This window comes from Elgaria multicarinata, chromosome 6, assembly GCF_023053635.1.
Source record: "Elgaria multicarinata webbii isolate HBS135686 ecotype San Diego chromosome 6, rElgMul1.1.pri, whole genome shotgun sequence".
Classification (NCBI taxonomy): Eukaryota; Metazoa; Chordata; class Lepidosauria; order Squamata; family Anguidae; genus Elgaria; species Elgaria multicarinata.
The window spans coordinates 31143285-31168439 of record NC_086176.1 but is presented as its reverse complement, the minus strand read 5'-3'; positions in this window follow the sequence as shown (position 1 = coordinate 31168439).

Here is a 25155-nt window from a genome sequence, read left to right as displayed (position 1 = left end):
CATATCCCTCACCACACAGAAGTTCTTTTTTCTTCTTTTATTTTTACTTCCCATGTATTGTGAAATTGCCCCCTTGTCAAGACTTAAGCCTGTAGGGTCTCTTCAACTGCTGACCTGAGGGAAGTCAGGCAAGAATTTTAAAAAAAATTAAAAAGAAAGAAAAAAGACCCTTCAACAATTGGCTACACTTAAAAAGGTACATGGAAACCCTGTCCCCCTTTCTAAGGAGAAAATTCTCACCTTTCCCACCTCCCACAAAATGCTGAAAATGGAATAGTCAGAATTTTCAGCACAGCACTATTTCAACTTAAAGTAAAACACCATTTAAAAGCCACCCAGCCCATAGGACCATTAAATCCAGGGTCTAAATTTACCTAGCTGTACCACTGGTGCCACTGAGTACGTGTGAACAAAATTACCTTACCGAGAGATAAGCACGTCCACGGCAGAAACAACACCGCAGAGATACAAAGTTGTTATTTATAAAGAATTTAATAACACTTTCCTTTCGAACCAGTTAAGAAAACTATACTTAATATAGGAAATGAGGGCTAACGCTTCTTGAAATCATACAGCAAATCTAACATCGGCAAAAATCAATGTACGTATTTATAGACATTCCATGTTTTTAACATATGCTGTGGTGAAGTTAACTATAATACCCTCAGTTTGCAGAGTAAATGCTACATTTGTTTTTCTATTGATTTCACTTCCAAAAAAAAAGAAGAAGTGCCTCTAGGTTACTTTATACAATACATAATACCCACGCCGATTATTACCATCAAAGCTAACTCCAGCTCAGTGATCTTAGCCCGGGCAACTTACAGGTTTTGTGTTGTTTCTGCTGTTGTGTTAAGATAAGTTTCATCTTGCACTCTGGCAAATACACAGCACCATTGAGATCCCTCCTCTCCCCCTGCCCACTTTTTAAAGCCTTCATTGACAAGAATACATGATCACAAGTAAAAACAGGTTGCTAAATGGACTGAACTTTGGATTGAAGCAAATAGCTTCAAATATGAGTGCAAATTTACAAGTCTAAGGGCGCAATCCTATGCATGTGGTGATGGCCACCAATTTGGATGGCTTTAAAAGGGGGTTGGATAAATTCGTGGAGAAGGCTATCAATAGCTACTAGTCCTGATGACTAAGTGCAATCTCCAGCATCAGAGGAAGTAATCCTGTATATACTACATGTTGGAGAACATGGGTGGAAGGTTGCTGTTGCACCATGTCCTGCTTTATTGGTCCCTTATCGACAGCTGGTTGGCCACTGTGTGAACAGAGTGCTGGACTAGATGGACCCTTGGTCTGACCCAGCATGGCTCTTCTTATGTTTTTATGTTTAGACAGAAAAAAAGTCCTACAATTCCCAGCACCCCTAGGGCCTTTTTGTAGGAGCTTTTTCTGCCTAAATATGCATAGGACTGCACCCTAAATGGCATATTCTCATTCTGCAATATGTTTAAAATAAAATAAGATCATAAACTACCTTGGGAAGTTTATATGTAGTATTGAAAGGGAGCTAAGAAAATAAGTAAATAAGTCACCATTATGTTCCGGCTCATAGCATCACCCACCTATGAAAGGCAGCAATGCTATTATGCTTCAGTGATTAACTTTGCATTTTAACACCCTCATGGCCCATGGAATGCTTACAAAGCACGGACTGAGGAGGAATTGGATGGTGTCCTGATTCTTTTCCACACTTGGCATTTCTACAATGTATAGAGATAACTGCACACTCTGGAGTCCTTTCAAGGCTTACTTTTGACCTTTTCAGCTATATAAAACCTACAATGACATGAAAGCGAGTAGAAGCTCACAGTGTATAAATGAGCCTTGGGCTGAAATATTCAAGCCAGAGTTTATTCCTCTGATTTTGGAGAGATAGGGTGGGGCAAAACACCTTATGAAGCATGGATTAATCTTTGGATGGAGTGAATTTTAAGAATATGGAGAATTTTCATTTCTTAAAATTAGAGTCTGAAGGCTTTCCTCTTTTAAACAAAAACTGACAGTTTTAGGGATGGGAGAAGCCAGGATGCTCAAGTTCACAGAATTTCTCCAAACTCCACTTCATAGCTCAGTTTTGAAAATTCATTTTAAAGTGCACATATCTCAAAATACACATTTTTCAAATGTGATCGAATTTATGAAAAAAATATACTCCCAATCACATTCACATTTGGGATTTTAAGCAGGGCAAGCTCAAATGATTTGCAATTTGAAATTTGATTTGCAATTTCATGGCCTGCTTGTGGGTCTCCCATCAAGAGCTGGTTGTCTACTATATGAAGAGAATGCTGGATTGGATGGACCCTCTGTCTGATCCAGCATGGCTCTTCTTATGTTCTTAAGTTCTTATGAAATTCTCATAATTTCAGTTTAAGAAATGGCAGCCCAGCTGTGTTCCTGGGAAAAAGTGATGCCAGGAAATGATGCCATATTATGAAGAAACATAATTCCCATGGCCATTTTTGGGTGGGTGGGTGGGGGGAGATAGCTACTGCCGTCAGTCACGTTGGACCCATTGACTGAAAGCAGCCAAGATGCCACTTGAAAAAGCAATATGACTTTTTTTTTTGCAAAGGAAAAGTGAGAGAAACCCTCAGCCACAGCATTTTTAAAGGTAAGAGATTAAAAAAATCCCTAAATTTCACTTCTTGAAAATCAGTGAACATCCCCTCCCCCGGTTTTATGGGGGTAGAAGTATTCTATGAAAATATGTGTGTGTTTGTGTGTAATATTCAGCCCAGCTCAAGTATAAATGTGTTTGTACATCTTCCTGCATGTTGGTTTTCTCTTTGAAAGTGATTTTTGCTGAAACCTTAATTCCAATCACGACAATGTGTTGACAGATACATTTGGAGTAAAAGGTAAGCAAGTCCCTCCACAGGAGAGGATACCACATATGTTCAGTCTACAGACTTTAATAATAATACACACAGGGATGTTGCTGCGTCCATAACCTAGACATCTCTCCAGCACTGTGAAGTGAGCATTCCATTAAAAAAAAATTTTTGACTAAACAACAACTGCATTTCAGCAAACCCAAAATGGTGAACGGTGACACACAGGGGATCCCAGGGCAGGCAGGGACAATCCCTCCATTTGCCTGGGATAATCCTTGGGTGTAAAAAGGGCCTTGGTTTTTTGAATACTTGTCTTTAAGCTTCTGAAAGAAAAGGTCAGAAATGACAATAAACTGGCAGAAAATTGAAAATTCTTCAGAGAATTCACTCCTCAAAGCAAGTCTGCTCATCAAATTGAGTCACAATCTCGCTTGTCGATGTGTCCTTCAAAAAGGAAGAGCACCAGCTCTTAATATCTTTATCTTTCTGTCCTTATTCCCCACTATATCCTTGCTAGTGACCTTTACTCCTCCAAATGGACCAATGCCCCAAAGCTTACTGCTGTCAAAAAACTCTGTCAGGTAGCACAGAGTAAAACGGCTGGGAGCAGGAAGAGGTGACAAGGTGTGGGGTGACACATCTGTGTGGGACACATGGCTCATCCTGCTTCCTTTTAGTTAGCCTGCAGCTCTCAAGCAGAGATGGAGTGGTAAATAGAGATTATGAGATTTTCACTTTTCTCACAAAAAATGTGCGCATGCCTCATTTGAAGCCCTGAATGCGAGCACAAGCACATGACCACCGCAAATATTTACAAACTGTCTAACACATGTTCACGTTCACCTCGTCCCAATTTCCTGTTCGATTTGCACAAATTGCCTACTTTGTGCAAACTTCCTCAATAGACAGAATCAACTCACTTTAGTTCATGGAGGAAATTTGCAAAAATTTAGGAAGATTTGCGCAAATCTCCTGTTCAATCACTGCTAAATTTGTGCATACTAGCATCAAATATGTAAATTGTTACAAACTTTCTTATGGAATTATTTGCGTTTTTTTTCTTTCTGTGACTAGCCGCTACGTCAAATGACACTGCACAATCCACAAAACACATGCAGGATGGATTTCAGAAAATCCAGAGATTCCTAGCTCTCAAAAAGATGCTGATCCTTCATGAGGGTTGAAATAAGAGTTCATTCCCAGTGTGATCAGCTTCTGTATGTGGAATGTAGACTTGTTGTCTTATCCTTTTCCAAGACACTAAAATCTCATGGTTCTGAGTCTGAAAATTCTCCCTTCCTACACCCTATACCTGGAACTTCTCCTATAAAAAAAAATATATGGCACCATATCTCTTTTTGCCTTTAAACAAATAGCCACTCATTTGATCACTTATAGCAAAAGAAACATCTGAAGGCAACCCATTCAGGAGGCCCTGCAGGCAGCACAGTCAGAAAGGTTTTGAAAATCAGAGGACAGCTTTTTCCTTTGGATTGCTGATGTGCACAAATGACTGACACAGCTATCTGTGGGAGACAGCCAAGTCAACATGCTTGTGTGCCAGTGACCTTTCTTGAATAAATTTGCAAGCCTGACAGAAGTGGTCGATTCTCAAAATTCTGCAGTGGCAAATCAATTGAAATGCCCTTCCCCATGTCTCAGCACATGGCTGTTGCAGGCTGGGGCGGGGAGGAAGAGACATGGTGGCACCACCAGCCGGGGTAGGATGGACAAGCCTTTATTAGCCTATCATGCTCATTTGCCTGCCTCTTCTCATTTTGCTCCCTCCCTCCCTCCCTGTATGCAGTATGGGTCTTTTTGTCTACTTCATACTGTAAGTTGGGAGAGAGTGTCTTAGTAAAGACTTGGATTGGCATTAGGTTAATTTGGTCACAATCATTAGGCTGGTAGGGGTGGGCACGATTAGAGAAAAAGGGTGGTGAGCATTCTGTGGCACCTTTCAGGTGACAGGTCATACCTGAGGCCTTCCACTAAGGGCTGTGTAGCTCCAGTGGGTGGATAGGGCTTACCTGTGAGGCTGACTCACCTCACTCGACCTGGTGCTGGGCAGCCTGGGTGGGGGGAGTGATGAGAGAAGGTCTATCCTCCCCAAAAGAGTTATGGCCTGGGGGTGGCGATCAAAAGAAGCCACTCATCAGACATAAAATATTTTCACCCAATGGAATGCCACATACTTGCTGGTGTAGAATAGGGCCTGCCCAGTCTCCCTTTGCAGATAATCAATAAATGTGGTCCAAATTTTACACCATATATACTTGTCTCATCTCTTTAATTCCCCCTGGCCCCCCGCAACAGAATTTCCTAATTGTTTTAGAGGGATTGGTTTGTAATATGAAATCAAAGGGTCAAGTGTGTGTAGGATATGCCATGTAGGCTATATAAAAACACAAGCATGGATGGACCTGCCATATTGCCTGCTTGAAAAAACACATACATACACCCTGGTGGACTTCTCATCTACAAAATATTCCTTTTGCAGACCTAACGACTAGAGACATTTTTCAATGATGAAATATTTTGGTTAGTGAGTAACTGGGGAACAGCATCACCCATGTAAGTGAAGCACAGCAAAACTTCTCTTCCTTAAATTCTTTATGTTTAAATCAGATTTGGATTGAGCAGCCCGTCAATTACAGAATGCCTTCAAGTACAAAACTGTCTTCTGATAGCCCTTCAAATGGAGGACTGCCCTCAGAGTATCCCTTTTAATTGGTGATGCTAGGACTGTACCTAAAATCTTACATGTACAAAACATGTGTTCTATCACTGGGTTACGGCTCCTCCTCAATGTTGTAATCTCCTCTAATAATAGGCACCATATTTAAGGAATGACTGGAACACTTCATTTGAATCTAACACACAATTGAGGCCTAGAGCCTCAATCTACAGTCAGCCATCTTACAACAACATTCATCTAACAACAGCCGGAGTTCTTCTTCCCAGACTGTCTTCCTTTCATTCACTGCAGTTTGATTCAGTGCACTTCAGCGCACCCATAATGGCATTTTACTTTATAAATGGAAAGTACTGGGGAGGAGAAATACACTAACATTAGCAGTAATCACTTCAATGTTCACAAGTTATGAAAACTGGCTGATACTAGCAGGGGCCTGCCTACCGCAAATACAGGCATCAGTAATGGCCATTTTCAAGACACTTGATAAATGTGAGTTAAAAACAGAAAGGGAAAAAAGGGGGGGAGAAAGTGTTTGACTCCCATGCAAAATATTGCTATCAGACCTATGATGTGTGTCAGAAACTAGCTGTAGATTACACTTGGGGATGGTGGTTCCGGGTGACCGAGATGGTGCTTCCAATCTAAACCATCATTTTCACCACTCATAAAATTCTCTCAGCATATTACAGCTTGGACTGAAAAGTCCCCTACCAGGTGACTGGGTCAAAGTTCCATTATTTTGGTAAGCCTTTAGAAAATTGTTTCATCTATTAGAGTCATTCCACAGTGTGGATTGTGGAGTCCGGGTGGGGACTCCCTCCCCCAAACTCTGTTAAGAGTATTGTTCTGAAGCTCTTCTCTACTTTGACAACTCAGACTAGAGTCTGCTTGAAAAAAGAAACACTCACTGAGGGCATTGTTGCAATAATGTTGGATCCTTGTCCCTTATGGCTTATTCAATTTAGCACGGAGGGAAAACCTGGCTGGACCGGGAAGATGTGTGAAAGAGTGGTCCTGGGCTGCTGGAAGAGGCAGTGATAAGACCACTCCTGAAGAAATCCTCCCTTGACCTGGACAATCTTAACAACTTTAGTCCAGTGGCAAAGTTCCTTTCCTGAGCTGGGCAAGGTCCTTACGCAGGTGGCTGCTGACTAGCTCCAACGTTCTTGGATGAGACCAAATATCTGGATCCATTTTAGTCAGGGTTTAGGCTGAGTTTTGACAAAGAAACAGCCTTAGATGATGATGATGATGATTTCTTACCCACCTCTCCCTTTGGATCAAGGCAGAGAACAACATTAATTCAACAATACAATATAAATCAAATACATAAAATTAATTAAAAGGGCATACAAAACCAATACAATATTAAAATAACAATCAGGACATCTTAAACTTCTTAGGTTTAAAATTTATCCGGATAGTCCTGCCAGAAGAGACTTGTCTTTATAGCTGACTTAAACTCAGAGAGAGTGTTAAGTTGATGAATCTCCTCTGGCAGGCCATTCCACAGTCTGGGGGTAACAGAAAAAAAGGTACTTTGGGTAACAGTGGTCAGCCTAGCTTTGTCTGACTGAAATAAGTTCTCCCCAGAGGACCTGAGTGTGCGGGGCGGATTGTACAGAAGAAAGTGGTCCTGCAAGTAACCTGGACCCAAGCCATGTAGGACTTTAAAGGTAATGACCAACACTTTGTAATTTGCCCAGAAACGAATAACTCTAATAAGTGGAGTTATTTTAAAGTTGGTGTAATATGGTCACCCATAGATGTACCAGTGACCAACCTAGATGCCATATTTTGAACTAATTGAAGCTTTTGAAATAGGTACAATGGTAGCCCCATGTACAGTGCATTGCAGAAGTCAAGCCTCAAGGTTACCAGCACATGCACTACCACCTTTGGAATTCCAACTCTAGGAAAGGGTGCAGCTGGCATAGTAGCCAAAGCTGATAGTAGGCATTCCTGGCCGTCGCATCTATCTGGGCTGTCATCTGTAGTGATGTATCCAGGAACACCCCCAAGCTGCAAATGCAGTCTTTCAGGGGGCATGTAACCCCATCCAGAACTGGTTGACACACCTCCAAACCCAGGTTGTGGCCTTTGACAGCGAGCACCTCCGTCTTGTCTGGATTCAGCTTCAGTTTGTTTTTCCTCATCCAGCCCATTACCGCCTCCAAGCATTCATTCAGAGGAGACACACTATCCTTAGTTGATGCTGTTATCGAAGGCATAGAGAAATATATTTGGGTGTCATCAGCATACCAATAGCACCCTGTCCCATGCCTCCGGATGATCTCTCCCAGCAGTTCCATGTAGATGTTATACAGCACTGGGGATAGGATGGTGCCTTGTGGTATGCTATACAATTACAACAGCCTCTTTTTTGAGGAGCAACTATCCCCAAGCAACTACCCCTGAGATGTAGGACTGGAACCACCGGAGCACAGTGCTCCCAATTCCCAATCTCCTTAGTCATTCCAGAAGGATACCATGGCTGATGGTATCAAAAGCTGCTGAGAGGTCCAAAAGCACCAAGAGGGATACATTCCCCCTGTCAATACTCATGTAAAAATCATCCACTAAGGCAACCATAGTGGTCTCAACTCTGTATCCTGCTCTGAAGCCAGTTTGAAATGAGTCTAGAAAATCTGTATCATCCAAGACTGCTGGGAATTGGAAGTCAACTGCCCTCTCGATCACCTTGCCAAAAATTGGAAGATTTGATACCGGTGGTCTGTAATTATTAAAGTCCAAGGGGTCTAGGGAGGGCTTTTTTTTAGAAGTGGCTGTATGACTGCTTCTTTTAAACATGATGGAAAATTCCCCTCCCTGAGAGATACATTAATAATATATTGTAGTTGTAGTCTAACTGCATCTCCTTCCTGGGTGACCAGCCAAGAAGTACAGGGATCAAGAGGACAACTTGTCTTCCTTACTCATCCAAGCAAATTGTCCACGTCCTTGGTACTCACCAACAGAAACTGATGCAGTGTAATCCTACTCATGGAGTTGCTGGACATTCCATTGTCAGCTTCTTCCATGCTTAGAATCATAGTCCAACACAGTTGGAAGGGAAAGCTGCTACAACCTATGTTCTTGTGCTCCCCATATCTAATCAGAAATACAAACCACTATCTATGAATGACTCAACCCTTCCTGACTGAGCTGCCACCAAGTAAAGAAGCAAAGATCACTCAGAGCATCAGCATAACAAACTGCAGATGAGAAAAACCAAAAACATTTGGGGAAATCCAGTTCAGCTCCAAAACTCTGACCTTCTAATCACTGAAAGAGAAATCTCAAAAAGCATATACATGGGGATCAATAGAATCATACGGCTTGGATCCAGGTTATCTGAAAGACCACGTCCTCCCTTATGAGCCTGCCTGTGCTTTGAGATCTTCTGGGGAAGCCCGCGCCTGGTGGGAACACGGGAGAGGGCCTTCTCGGTGGCTCCTCCAGTGCTCTGGAACTCTCTTCCCAGGGAAGCTAGACTGGCACCCTCCTTGATGTGCTTTCGGAGGCAGGCGAAACTTCTTTGTTTCGGCAAGCCTTTGGTGATTAATCAGAGCCTCCGTCTGTGCTAAGGACTTTTAAAATTGTCATGTATTTTAAACGTTTAAATGTTTTAATATTGGAATATATTTTTAACTTTGTATATTTCTATTCATAGGTTTTAAAATGTATACGTTTTAAATTTTGTAAGGCCGCTTTGAGGCCCAGTATTGGGCAAAAGACAGGATACAAATAAATATCATCATCATCATCATCAAGCCCCCAGCTATATGAATTGGCGCATAACATTTGTAAAAAACCCCAAAGTGCTCCCTCCTGGCAACATTTTTTTCCTGCTCAGCTTATCGTCTCCCTCTTAAAATTGAAACAAAGAAACAAACAAATCACCAAATTTAGTAACTTGCATAAAAAGATAAAGTTCATCCACATAACTTTCGGCCCCTTGGGTGAGTTTTCTCCCAACCAAACTTCACTCTCAGATGCTGCTCTGTTGCCAACACATTTGACCTGAGAATTTAGGACATTCATGAACACCTTCACTAGTATCATTCCAGGGTGTGGGTGTGGGTCACAGACAACAGCCAGATAGTTTGGATTTATCCACCATGTGATGTATGCCATGCTCTTTCCTGTTTAAGAAAAGAGATGTGACTACTTAGGAATCTTAGGAGAAAGATACTCTGACTTAGGTAGTTAATCCACAGAATATTTCACAACTATGAGGTTGTATGAACTATCTTTATTAAGGGGAGGAAGGAGGCTACAGAGCCCTGCCCTCTTTTGTATCTGGTCACTCTAGTATAGCTCCTGCAGCTTTAACTGTTGTGATGATGAGGGAATTTCACCAGGTGCTGCATGCAGACAATGACACCTGCTGAAATTCCCTTTTATATGCAACTGTTAAAGATACAGAAGCCCTGTCCTCCTTTTCACATGGTCACCCTAGACAGTGTCATCAGTGGACAATGGGCCGGGGCCTTTAAGGTGGACTGGGAGGACAGAGTTGAACGCTCCTACTAGGGGTGTGTACGGACCCCCCCCCCAATACACTTCGTGGCCCGATCTGGAAAATCCAGATCGGGCCCGATCCTCTTCGCGCTGCTCCGCCCATCTTCCGCTCCGTTCTGCGGAGTGAGATCCGGCTTCACCGCCGTCGCTACATGGATGGCGGCAGCGGCGCAAAAGAAGCCAACCCCCCGCCCCCTTACCTGCATCTGTCACGGGCTTCAATTGAGGCCCCGGTTGAAGCCAGAAGAGGCCTCAGCCTTCACTTCTGCCTTCAACTGGGGCCTCAGTTGAAGCCCGCAACAGAGGCAGGTAAGCATCCCTCCTCCCTGCTCCCTTACCTGGCACCGCCGCTGCCACCGCCACATGGATGGTGGCGCCGGTAGCGCCAGATGAGTCCCCCTCCCCCCCCACTTACCTGCAGGCGAAGCTCTGGATTGAGGCGATCCTCTTCGCCTCAATCTGCAGCCCCCCTGACTCTCTTTGCCTCCGCCTTTTCCGGAGGCGAATTAGGCCGCCTCGCTCCTGCTTCTCTGAACCGAAGAGAAGTGGAGCACATCCCTAGTTCCTACCTTCCAAATCCTGGCAGGTACATCCTAATTTGATCCTGAGCATTTCAGAACAATTTTATCTTCAATCTGTCAAACAAATGTATGCCCTTTCCTCGTTTTCACAGACTCTCTTCTTTCCGTCTTCCCTTTATGCCACAGGCACCACATGCTGTTCCACTTTGCTTGAGTACCAGCTAGTTTGGCCTCTTCACCACATTGTAAGCAGCATGTTTCATGTTCCCTCTGAAAGGGAAGTTCAAAGTAGCCCAGCTGCCTAAAAAGCCGAGGGGAGGGCAGCAACCAGATTGGACGAGAAGCACAACGCTTCCCATTTGAAGTCAAAACTGCCTGAGAAGTGCCAGCACCACACTTCCTTTGAATGAAAGAATGAAAAGGAAAGGAAAGGGTTGGATTCTTCTTCTCCTGTGCAGCTGTCACACAGTGTGGAGAGCCAGGCCTTAACCTCGACCCTTTATTTGCGCAAATGTGGCGTCCCAGAAGGGCAGTGAAAACAAACTTTACATTTGGGCTGGGGTGGCGGCGGAGAGAAACTGAATGCTCTGACGAGCCCTAGACAAAATGGGAGGAGAAATCCTCCCTCATGCATCCCTATTTAGCTTCTTGGCAAAATAAAACTTCACACACAGGCCGACTTCTTCTTTCACTCATGCTGGCTGCTCAAATGAACTGTCAGTCTAAATGGGATTTGGATTAGGAGCAAAGTCTGCAGCTGGTGCACAGTGTGTGTGCTTTGAAAGAGCCTTCAATGCTGCATGCATAGCTTGCTCATTCAAGAGGACTGGCAAAAACCCTGACCTTCAAAAGAGTCAGATCACTGGAACACGGGGTGGGCGGCCGCCTCCCCGCAATCCTGATGTGAAAGAATGACATGACCAGGCCGTGAGAGCAAGGTAGATGTTTAAAAAGCAGAGTGGCTCTTGTGAGGAGAGGGGAAGCACACAAGGTCAAAGGCTATATAGGTAAATTCCTGGTCCAGACTTCTGTGCATGTTCTGGGTAGGTTGGCTGATTAGGCATCAATGAAAACAAGAGGAGAGAGATTTGCATTACATTCCTATAGGCTAATGTATATGCATAGGTCCCAAATTAGAAAGAACTGTTTTCATTTAAATAGAAATACAATACATCTCACCACAGTAGGAAAGTTTGTGATCTGTGCCCTGCTTAGTGTTGTGGCCCAAACATCACAAAGACGCTTCTTATGATCCAACACATCTTTAATAGAAAGGAAGGCATTCACATTGCAATGGAGAGAAGACATACCTCTGCCAAGGAATATACTTCTCTGAGGATTGCTGGGTGTGCCAGCTATTTTTATTAGCCAGTTCGGCAGAAGCAACTAGAGCATTGTTCACCAAAATGGACATTCTAGCTGACCACAACTTTCCTGCAGCAAACCTGTTACCAAGGCGACTAGGGAAAAAGGAAATCTGGCCTGGTTACAGAAAGAAGGGCTGTTTCCTATTTGTCCTGCCAGAGAAACTTGCTTATCAATCCCCAAAGTTCGCCCAGAGTGAATGACACCTCTGCACTTGTACAATATTTTTTTATTAACAGTTCATCTCCAGTGCCAACATGGATTCACTTATGTCAAGATATTTTTATAGATATGCTTGTTGCCATTACATTAGTAAGCTGTTGTCCAGACGCTAACTGTGGATGGTCAACTTCAAGGCCTCAATGGGACCTTCTTATAGTCCTTTATCTTTAAACAGGCTTTGGACTGGGCACTGTCAAATAGAGGACTGACATCCGTAAACTGGGACACAGGGCCACCTTAGTGCCGGGTTGCACACAGAAATTCAAAAAGTCTTCTGTAGGTGGCCATATGTCCTGCTTTGCAGAGGACAGTTCTCTATTTGAAAGTGTCCTCTACCTGAAGGACTTTCCAGACCAAAGCCATTTTGAATTCATGTATAATTTATTTACAAAATTTGTATACTGCTCCATATCTGAAACAGATTCCAGAGCAGTGAAGATAAGAATGAAACAGTAAAAGACACAAAATTTAAAACACTGCTAAAATTATTCTTTTTAAACAACAAAACAAAACAACACCAAAAATCAGAATGACAATAAAAACCACAGCTGTCAGTCAAGGAATGCTTCCTGGAATAAAGCTGTTTTCAGCAGGCAATGGAAGCAACACAGTGTTGGCGCCTACCTGACTTCCAGGGGCAGAGTGTTCCAAAGAAAGAGGGCCACCAGGCTGAAGGCTCTTCTCCTGGTGGACTCCAATTGGGCCTTAGGTCCATGTGGAACCACCAAGAGCATGCAAAGCAGCTGAAACTGGTAAAGGGCACTCCAAGCTGTCATGGCCACTTCCAGAGACAATGGTGGATCTAGGAGTACCCGCAGACTACGAACCTGATCTTTCAAGGCAAGTGCGACCCCATCCAGAACAGGCAGTGAGCCACCCACAGGGCTTCTATTTTGCCAGGATTCGATTTATTAGCCCTCATCCAGCCCTGTACTAAGTTTAGACTCTGATCCAGGATGTGCACATAAGGAGGAAGGGAGTGCATGGGCCTTGAAGTGGGACAGCAGAGTAACCAGGCACACCAATCACAGCCTTCTCCACTAGGGCGAGATGTATTGTATTTCTAGTTGTATTATAGTATTTTCCCCAAACTTGCATCTAGATCTATACATTAGCATATGAACATTTGACACAAATCATTTCCTCTTCGCTGGTGATGCATTGCCTCTTTTTTCTGGTGATGCAAAAGTGGCCACCCCTGTCCTATGGCAACTTAAAACCAAGGCAATGGCTGAATAACCAGGTTCATATATATATATATATATATATATATATATATATATATATATATTATGAACATCCTAGTCAAGAGGTTGCATGTTATCTGCCAATTGCAGGGCTGAATTTGTGCACCCTTATTTTTTTTTATTATTATTATTTTTAATGTGCCTGCAAATAATTCCAAGCCCTGCGTTGTCATATGTATCAAGATGTGTCATGCTTTCTTATAGGCAAGAGCATACTGCATCAGGCTCACACTGATGCAGAGTTAAGGAGAGTTATGCACTACCGTATGTTCAGGATCTTTAATTACAACATTTCACAATAATATATAATAACAAAGAAATCATAAAGCCATAGTCCTCTAAAAAATCTATAGCAAATGAAGCCAAAGGCATTTCGGCATGAAAGTCTCTTCATTAGCAGCCTAACTACATAAGAGCAAATTTGTGATGAAATAAAGAAACAGTTTAAAGTCAGCACTACCAAACTATGCAAGACAAAAACCTATTGAAAGAAACAACAGATACGTCCCCCCAGGCTACGGCTCTTTTATGCAGAACTTTAAATGAAGAACTAAACCATTCTCTTCAGAGACCTTTTCTGAATGACTCTCCTGAATAAACTGAACAATTTACAGATTATAAATCCTATTTTCTCAAATTACAACTACAAAATTGTCTCAAAATTTACCAGTTCATTATTTCTCAATGTGGTCATCAGACAAAACCTCCCCAAAGCTATTGCCAAAATGTGCATTTTCCATAAGGTTTCTTTTCTCCCTGGTTCTAATACATAGAGCCCACGGTCACTAATAAATAACTGTATATAACTGCTGGGTTTATATTATAGCCTTGTTTCCATTCTTGTTATCATGGCCATAAAGCCCAACAGCAAATGCAACAAACTTGCATTTGCTAAATTAACCACTTCCATACTATAAAACCCAAACCAATTCTGAACCAAACTCCAAAATAGCGTAATATAAACCACAATGGCTTGCTGTAAGAAAAATAAATTCTTAAGTTAACTAATCTAAAGTGACATACACACAGAGATGTGATCATAATACAGGACTTCATTTCAATTCTTAATTAAGGCCTTTCAGTGTCTTTGTTTGGAAAGATAAATACAAAATAACTTTCCCCTTCTTAATTTTACTTCTAAATGTACACACAATCCAGTAAACACAACAACAGAACATCGTATTGAAAACGATGGATGAAAATACATGTTGAAGTTTAAGCAGTGTGCTTTCGCATTACCGGAAGAACTGGACTTTCCACATGCCAAAAAACATCGTTGTGGGGGGGGGGGAACACAACCACAATCACAGCAGGACATGGACGATGTCATCTGAGTCCTTTGCATACAACACATAGTGACAGCAGGCTATAACGCTGGTGTGATGGAGCCCTTAGTTACTGTACTTTCTCCTTTTATGTTAAATTTAGTTTAGTTTTTTATAGATTTTAGAAATCAGGCCTATCATGGTTTAATGATTCATTTGTTATTTTATGTTATTGTGAAATTTTGTAATTAAAGATCCTGAGCATTGTATACGATGTCTCCCCCTTCACTCAGTTTTCAGGAACACAATTGTTGTAATGGAACATATTGCCCTGTTTATTTTGCTTTTTACATAATGACACTGGCTTCAGAATTAGGTTAATGAACAAAAGAAAATACCAACCTGAGATTGGTAGGTAACAAGAAGCTTCTTGATTAGCTGATATAAATACCTGCTAATATTCTGCTTTCTCCCAGTCACCTTATGCTTTCTCCACATCCCAGATACACACCAACATAGTAAGCCACCTCAAGGGATGTTGTAGGCACCTGACTAGGTCTGGTAGTTCAATGGACTCATGCACATCTGCCTGCCTGGACTGAGCTTGCTGGGCCACAGTGCATTCGCGGGCCTGTAATTCGAGCACCCTGTGGCGTGTTGAGGGCCCAACAGCCATCCATCTATGTCCAGAGCCTCCATTCTTGCTCCAGAAACTGTGTATTTCTTACCTTGCATAAATGTGTATTTCTTACCTCGTGCCGTGACAGCCCCATTTACACAACACAGGAAATAAACAGTTTCTGGAGCCTTCATTGTTGCGCACAATGGAGGCTCCAGAAATTGCACATTTGATAAAATGTGGCAACTGCAAAGGCCACATTTGATCAAGATCAAAGGTGTGAACGTTCACTCCTTTAACCTTGCATAAATGGGGCCTTTATGGCCACCACTTATGCAAGGTAGGAAATACGTCATTTCTGGATCCTCCAAGGGAGGCTCCAAAGATGATGGATAGGCTCACAGCTTCATTGGATGCTCGCTGAGCTGCAAAGAAGTTCTCATGATGCTGAGGGTGGCGGCAGGCAGTGGCGGCTTGTTGAGTGTCTGACAGAGCTGGATAGAGGAGAGTCTGTCTATCCCTATACTCCTTATGAGTCGGGCCATTGGTCCATCTAGCTCAGTACTGTTGATAGTGACTGGCAGCATCGCTCTAGGGTTTCAGACAGGATTCTTTCCTAGCACTACCAGGAGAAGCTGGGAATTGAACTTGGGACCTTCTGCATGGAAAGCAGGTGCTCTGCCACTAAGGCCTTAGCTAGACCTAAGGTTTATCCCGGGATTGTCCCTGTCTGCTCCCTGGATATCCTGTGTGTCATTTACATGAACAGGGATGACCCCGGGATGATCCCAGGATAAACCTTAGGTCTAGCTAAGGCCTCAGTTACTATCCCTCTACCTCAACCTCCAGCTTCTCCAAACTGGATAAGAAGAAGATATTGGGCAATGGTGCCACTTGCTGGCTTTTCTGTTGGTTTTTTTTTAATTCACACAAACTCCATTTGGGAAATCTTTGTGCAATTAAGCGGCTCCAGGGCAGATGTCCATCTTGCTCCACCCGGATTATCATGTGCTTCCCCGAGTCCTCTCTCCTGACATCCATGTATTGAGGTTTGAATAGGGAAAACCTATGTGCACAGCTTTCCACCCTATCCAGACATCTGATCACACAGGGCTAGGGAGGGGAGAGATTTGTTTCAGTTCATTTTTGACCAGAATGCATCCAGTTTGCACCTCTTGGAACTGAATGCTGACCCAAAGGCAATGCACAACCAAAACCCGTAAATGTCTAAGCTTGTGATACAATGTAGAGGACCAAATAAAATGTGTTTGAAAAATGCATAGATTTGGGGGGGGGAATGCACACAAACAAGCTTTAATCAATGGGAGAAGAATGCATACATTTCTAAAATGTGCACAACTGATACATCGCTTTGGGAAAATGTACACGGAAACACCCACAAACTTTCATGTGAAAATAAATAAATAAGGAAGCTCACAATCTGATATGGGCATAAGGCATATGAGGTTTGATGTGGAATTCAGAGGACCTTACAGTGCTCACCTTTTGCAGATTCACACACTCCAACACAGGGCAGGCCAGGGGAGTGACCCATGTTGGGGGCAGAACCAAAAGCGCATCCCTGTTTCCCTTAATCATGTGGAGATGCTTCCCAAATATAATGCATGAAAGGGGCAACCGTGTAGAGCTCAAAAGGCTAACTGATCTTGAAATATTGTATGCATGATACATCGGTCCTTAAAATTAGCTTCATTCAATTTACTAAAGATAAAAGGCATAAGAAAATATGAAACCTAATGTTTTGCTTCTAGCACAACCAAGGTTATGAAAAACACAATGCATACTAACCTCAAAAGGAAGCGAACAGTATGACAATTATGTGCTGTGTTCTATCACCATGGCAGCCACAAAAGGAACCAACACAATTTCTGAAAACAATCTTAACTCACATTCAATATTTTTGTTACTAGCCGCTATTTTAGAACACTTTCAATTGTACATCAACTACACGCTGTCAACAATATATTAGGATGTCAGAGGGTTTTTTGCATTAAGTAAGCCTTCTGATCTGTGTGAAAAGGAGGAGTACAAGTCACATGTTTTGAGACAGGGTGCAGGGTAACTGTGCAGGGATGTATGAGAATCGTTTTTCAGCGGATCTTTATAGGGTGGATGGGGTCCACCTCTCTGATGAAGGGAATGATATTTTCCTGCAGGATCTGTGTGTGAGTTTTGCTGGAATTTTTCCAGGCTTGGTGGGGGTAGGGTGCCTAAGCCGAGGCTTGGCGCCCTCTGGTGGTGGATGTGTGGGAATTTGCTATCCCAGAATAGGGACAGTGACCACTCTGGCACCTTTTAGGCGATTGGCATAGCCAGAGCTCATGCTCCTCGTGAGTTTCACTGCTCACATGTCTGGATATGGTATGCCTTTCGAGATCCTCCTGCCTCATCTACTCAGAGTTTTATGGCTCTGCATACGGATGATGTGGGGTGGTCTCCCCACACTCTCGAAGTGTCGTATAAGAAAAAGGCCAGGTTACCCGACTCCTGGCTTAAGAGAGTGGCTCGCCCTTAAACCAGGCAAGTAGCCTGAGATTAGTACATATTGATTCTCGCACTTTTCACATGCAGTTCCAGGGGTTGAATCTCCTTCATTGTTAAATAAAGAGGCCCTACTTTATCCCAAGCTCTGGTGTCTGTGTCTTTATTCCATACTTCCTTCTCCACTCGCAAATGTTTGACGAGAATTTACCCAGTTCACATGTCCCAGAGCTGAATGTGGACCTGAACACAATTTGCAGTCCAGACATTTCTGAGCATGTGATGTGACAGGAACATCACCCACAATACAGAACTCTCCCCAAAGAAGGAAGTGAGGCAAGCTTCCTGTTTACTTTCCAAAAGAATGTAACATTCTTCTTATTTAGCAGTCATCTGGGAAGCAAGATTGAGGTTTAAGGCTGCAATTGTTTGTTAGATAACGCCATCTACATCTGGTCCATGTCAATTTCTGGTCCATGCCACTTTTACCCAGAAGTCCATTCAGTCCTTTTTCTATACTTATCCACAAATCAGTGCTTGTTCTTTTAAAATTAATTTCTGCTACACCCTTGACTCAGGTTGCATTTGTAAGCCAAGCCACGGGTCGTTCCAAAATCCCGGAACTTTTTTTCAGCTTTTTAAATTTGCGTAAATAGAAAATTGCACAAATCTTGGCCACGTTTTGTGCAAATTACATAAATTGCACCTCCAATTTCCACAAATGTCTATGCAACCACCTGCCCCCTGGAAAATCCACAAACTGGCCCGCCCTAATGCAGATTGAGTTGGGCCAGCTTGCGGGAAATGAGGCAAAGTCGAGGGGGTTTGGCCAGTCCGCGCACTGGCCAGATTCCTTTGAAATCCCTATATTCTTTAGTGTTCCACACTTTCCTGGGGTCTTCTAAATGTTACATTTCTGAGGGGCGATTGTGGATACAATCTCTAATACAACTGCTTATAATACTACTCCTTCCCTGCAAGCACTGTAGTGGGTTGATGGGGGGTGGGCTGGGGTGGAGAAGTGTCCCATCCAGTTCCAGGGAAGAGTCAGAGCTAGTGCTGTGCCAAAATCAGACCTCTAATTTTTTGGAAGTTTTCTTCCCCCATGCCATGAAAGAGGGTTCAATTCTTTTGCCTCATTCTAAGGGCGTAATTTATTTTGAATTTCTTTTGGTGGTGTTTCTGACCTTACCTCATCATTATGAGGTGGTTGAGGGTGCTGCATGCATTTTCCCCTTCCTGTTACATATCTCTCCATTGTTCTGCAGTCTCCCCGTCTGCCATAACAACAACAACAACAACAACAACAACAACAACAACAACAACAACAACTTATTTCTTACCCACCTCTCCATTTGGATCGAGGTGGGGAACAACACTAAGTATAAAATACATAAAACTGAATTAAAAACATAGTATACCTATTAAAAAAATTCCTAAAAACATCCTAAAAACATTGATACATCATCAGGCTGTTTACATTGTCAATGCAGTTTGATATAGTCTTGAGCCAAACATTGTGGCAAAACGTTTGGGAAGTGCAAAAGCTGGTAGATTACTAAATTTTAGGATGCTGGAGAAATCCGTTTGGGTGGTAGAGTGATGGGTTTTCCTGGGCTTGGCCCCACAGACTTCATTTTGGTTCTCCCTGTTGTGCCGGACTCAATCTGGAGTGAATCAGGCCAGTTTGCAGATTTTGGGGGGATTCTGTGCATTTTATAGTGAAGGGGGGGAGGTGGAAGCTTTCTGCAACTTTGTGCAGAATTCTGCATGAATTGCACGAATTTGGCCATAATTTGCATGAACTGCTCAGAAATTTACACTAATTGCAAAACTTCCCCAGAAAATATCTGCAAACAAGTTCTTGGGAGTTCAGGGAAGAATCTGCAGCTCAGCTCACAGATGCAAAGCGAGTTCTACACACCACAGAACTTGGTCTAGCCAAAAAAGAACTGGATTTCCCAGCCACAGACATCCCTACAGAGATCTGATCCACTCATTGTCCTGATGCATGTTGATCAGAGCAGTTGGTTGGCAAAGACTGAATTATTCAGGCTTTGCCATTGTTAATTCCTAATTTGAAAGTAGTTATTAATTGTTGATGTGCTTCATTTTGTGAGATGGGATTAGTTTTCCTTTTCCTTTTAATTTGGATGCCGATTTTATTTTGGTGACAGTGAGGATGTTTTCATAGTAGTCTTCATGCTGCTTTTATTGGAATTTGCCTTGTAGGTTTGCTGAGGTATGTGGCAGGAACAGATTTACATTTAAATAAACAACTACAAGTGCACCAAAGCAATAGCAAAAGGACATTTACCCTCCTTGGTTTTCTATTCTTGCCATTGTAATACCAGGTTTTCTTGCACCAAAATGTAGTGCAGCAGATTGACCTGGCTGGATAGCTTCTGTTCAGCTCTCCTCATACCGTATATGGATCGATTTTCATGTCATCATGTTTGCATCTTTGCTTCTCTGTGCATTAGGACCCATAGAAAAGAACACATGGCAAATTACAGGTGCACTCTCTCTTTACAGTCTCGGTGGGCAACTCGCTCAAATTTTACATTAAAATAATTATAACCCCATGAAAATTGCTGGCATGCTGGCACTTATTACACATAATTTGGGGCCCTACAATAGGTGAAGGTAATTTTGGTTCTATTTCAGAAATATCTTGAGGCATGCAATAACATTTGACTACTAAATAATTCTCTAGATATTCCATGAAACACATTTTGCAGGGAAAATAGAGCTGGTGAGCTATATTAATTTGGGTGCTTTTGTCATATACCTATAGACTACAGAAAAGCCAATTAGAGGCAAAACCACTCTACCAATTTAGGTTCATTTTTTCCCATGTCCATTTAAGCAACTGAAAGGGTTGTTGTGTTGTTGACAAAAGATAACTTGCATTAAACCCCATACCCTCATTCAATATTGCCTATTCCAAATGTATGAGAACACGCTGCTATTATTTGCACAGTGACAAAAATCTACAGATTACCCCACAAAGCCTAGCTGAAGCTATGTAAAAAAAAAGAAAAAGTAGAGCAGATGACCACGATAGCTAAAATGACCCTCCTGACAGGCGTTTCCATCTTAAACCCAATCATAGGTTTTAGGGTTTGAAAATCCCTTCCAAGGGAGGCCTGTTCAGGATAATCATCTATTTTAAGGTCTTTTAGTCCTCTGTTTGAAGGTGTCCTCTAGGGTGACCATAAGAAAAGGAGGACAGGGCTCCTGTATCTTTAACAATTACATAGAAAAGGAAATTTCAGCAGGTGTCATTTGTATGCATGTCGCACCTGGTGAAATTTCCTCTTCATCACAACAGTTAAAGCTGCAGGAGCTATACTGCAGCTATACTGTGACCAGATTTAAAAGAGGGCAGGGCACCTGCAGCTTTAACTGGTGTGATGAAGAGGAAATTTCGCCAGGTTCCCCATATATACAAATGACACCTGCTGAAATTCCCTTTTCAATACAACTCTTAAAGATACAGGAGCCCTGTCCTCCTTTTCATATGGTCACCCAAGTCGGACTGTCCTCTATCTGAGGGGTTGTCCAGTCCAAAGCCTGCTTAAACATAAAGAACCATATCAAAGGGCTTTGAAGTTAAAAACATGGCTTTTTAACAAAGCCTTTGATGGTTAAATTCACTAAGATGGCACATTGTTTTAACTGTTTTAACTGCTTTTACTGCTTTTAGATTATATATTGTTTTAATTTGGTTCATGGTTTAATTTGTTTTTAACTGAATATTTATTGTTTTATACTGTATGCTTTTATCTGTACACTGCTCTGAGATCTTAATGATATAGGGCAGGATATAAATGGTTTAAATAAATAAATAAATAAATATCAACAGTTGACCATCAGGTTTAATTCCAGGTTGTAACACAACAAAATCTGGACATGTCAAAGGGGTGGGTGGGGTGAATACTGATGAAAGGCACAGTCATATTTATTTTAAATTTGCATCTATAACTATAAATTAGCATATGCTCTTTCCTCCCATTTTCTTCCATGATGGATTTCCTCTTTTTTGGTGATGCATAAGCGGCCATCCTACTCTACACCCAGTGGGCAGTAGAGAACAATATCACTCCACCAACTCAAATAATCCTAGCAGAGCTCCGTTGAATATTTCCATTGTCCAAGGGGTTGCGCAAGTGGAGATGCACAAATGTTTGTGCAGCCGTACTTGTACAAACATAACTTTAGCTGGATTCTCCCCTTGTGCATGGTTTGGAACCTAGTTCCTGATAGTGCAATGCCATTACTGCTAGCAGAAAGACACAGTTGAATATTGCCCAATATCTCACAAACTCCTTAAGAGGGATAGCTCTGAAAAGCAGCCTATAAATATAGAAACAACTGTGAACAAATAACTAATGACACCATTCACACTGAAATTCGGTGAAATTCTGCCTGTAATTTTGTGTAAATGGGCCTCTTTATGGCCGCTATTTACAAAAAAGGCTCTTTATAGAAAAGGCTGGGCTGCCATTTTACAACTCCGTGGAACTGCGGAGGCTACTGCATTTGCCCGCTAGGAGCGTGCTGAGTTTCGCAAGTATGGGGGTCTGCGGACTCCAGTCCAGGAGGCCAGCAAGATATCCCTTGGCCTTCAGCTGCAATCAGATGCCCGTGAGATCCCTAATTGAAACCCCATCCAAACATAAAAGCAGGTCTGAAACTTTAGAGCTAGCTGTTTTCCCGTTCTCCACATAATTACTCACACAGCTGCTGTTACTGTAACTGTTTTCTATTTTTGTTTTAATAGAAAAAATATTTTCTATTTTAAACCTCATTGCCATGTGTGGAGCAGCAGGAGCTTGTATAGTTGTGGTTATACACCTCCATTATTTGTTTGGGATTTGTGGGAGATCCCTAATCCCAGAACACAGATAAAACTTTATGTTCTGTTTTGTGACCCAAATCCCAGAGATCACTGATAGGCAGCCAATTTGATATTTTCACTTCACCTGTGTACTTCACTTTTAATATGCCTAATTAAAAATGGAACATAAGAATCTGCAAGCAGCATGGAGTATTGTGTGGATTTATTGCTTTCAGTCCATTGGAAAATCATCTGCAGAGACTGCTCACATGATGTGGAGAGAGTAGACAGGGAGACATTTTTCTCCCTGTCTCATAATATTAGAACCCAGGGTCATCCCATGAAGTTGATTGGTGGGAGACTCAGGACAGATAAATGGAAGAACTCATAGAGGAGAAAGCTATCAATGGCTACTTGTCCTGACGGCAATGTGCTACCTCCAGTAACAGAAGGAGTATGCTCATGTACCACAGTTGCTAGGGAACGTGGGAGGGTGCTATAAAATTAGTAAATAACCTCATGCTAAGTTGTGGATTGATCCAATAAATAAGTCAATTCAGTTTAAAACTGTAATTTTTTTTTTGCCAATATAAATAGAGACAAAGTGCAGGCTTTGTCAATAAAGGAATACAAACTACCCATTTAGAACCAGTAAGTGGTGTTTTATTTTGCTTTAATCCTGGCCAAATCAAGTCAGAATATTATTTATTTATTTATTTATTTATTTATTTATTACATTTCTATACCGCCCAATAGCCGGAGCTCTCTGGGCGGTTCACAAAAATTAAAACCATTCAACATATAAAACAACAGTATAAAACCATAATATAAAATACAATATAAAAGCTCAACCAGATAAAAACAGCAGCAATGCAAAATTACAAATTTAAAACCATGTTATTTAAAATTTATAGATTGTTAAAATGTTGGGAGAATAAAAAGGTCTTCACCTGGCGTCTAAAAGCATATAATGTAGGTGCCAAGCGAACCTCCTTAGGGAGCTCATTCCACAGCCGGGGTGCCACAGCAGAAAAGGCCCTCCTCCTGGTAGCCACCTGCCTCACTTCCTTTGGCAGGGGCTCACGGAGAAGGACCCCTGAAGATGACCTTAGGGTCCGGGCAGGTACATATGGGAGGAGGCGTTCCTTCAGATAACCTGGCCCCAAGCCGTTTAGGGCTTTAAATGTTAATACCAGCACTTTGAATCGGGCCCGGACCTGGACTGGCAGCCAATGAAGCTGGAAAAGGACTGGCGTAATGTGGTCTCATCGGCCAGTCCCTGTTAGTAAGCGTGCTGCCCTGTTTTGCACCAGTTGAAGTTTCCGGACCGTTTTCAAAGGCAGCCCCACGTATAACGCATTGCAGTAATCCAAACGAGAGGTTATCAGAGCATGGATAACTGTAGCTAAGCTATCTCTGGAATATACTTGTATCTTATATTTTAAGCAAGACCCCTGATGCTGGTTACTGACCTTTCATTTGACACTGTTTTTGTTTAATCTACCCACTGCTCTGAGATTGTTTTGTAGTCTTAGATCTTGCTATAATTTGATTACTAAACTGGTTTCAGGTTATCAGAGTCTTTTTCTGTAAGTTGTAACTTTGTGACCTCTTTACTGCAAGGAGTTATCCTTCCAATAGTAAGCTTTAAGTTTGATAACCATGTTGAAATATCAAGAAAATGTTATGTTTTGGATTGATCCTTATTTCTGATTTGGGCTTTCTGGGTATTTGTGACATATTTGAACCTAGAAAGTGCGGGATTCAAAGCATCCATTGAACATGCCTGAGCTCACATCAGCCCCTGAACCTGGTGGTTGTTATGAAGGAACTGAACCTGTGCTTTCCTGCCTACCACAAACTGAAAGGCAGATATTTTCAACACCACACTTAAAGCTACCAGACCAAATGAAAGTAGTGGGTAGTTTGGTACCATTATCTTGTGAGTTACTGGACTTTTCCCCATTTTCCTATGTGTGTGCTGAGAGATAAGGTACCTGCGGGGGTGGGGACGACGACATGGTGAGTCATATCCAATATAGAAGCAAGAGAAAAAGTGTATAAAATCAGGACTTGTTCTTGTAAGATTAGGTTCATCTTCTAGACACGAGAAAGAAAAGAGGATTTTGTATTACCTCCAAGAGCCAGAATTATGACTAAGGGTCTCTTCTTTTTCTTTTTCACTTGGTAGAGGTACCAGTCAGGGATGTCCACATTCTCCTTTGATAGTTGATTTTTGTTTGGAACCTTTGGCAAGTGCTGTTAGACAAAATGATTGTTTAGAATTTAAAATTATTCTTTATGCTGATGATCTTTTATTGTTTCTCTCAAATCACCAGTTGCTTGTTCTGGCTTTGACGCAGTTGATTAATAGTTTTGGTAATTTGTCTGGCTATTCAATTAACTGGTCAAAGTATGTTGGAGATGCTATATCTCATAATGTATTAGCTAATTGGCAATTTCGATGGTGTCCAGATGTTACTACTTATTTGGG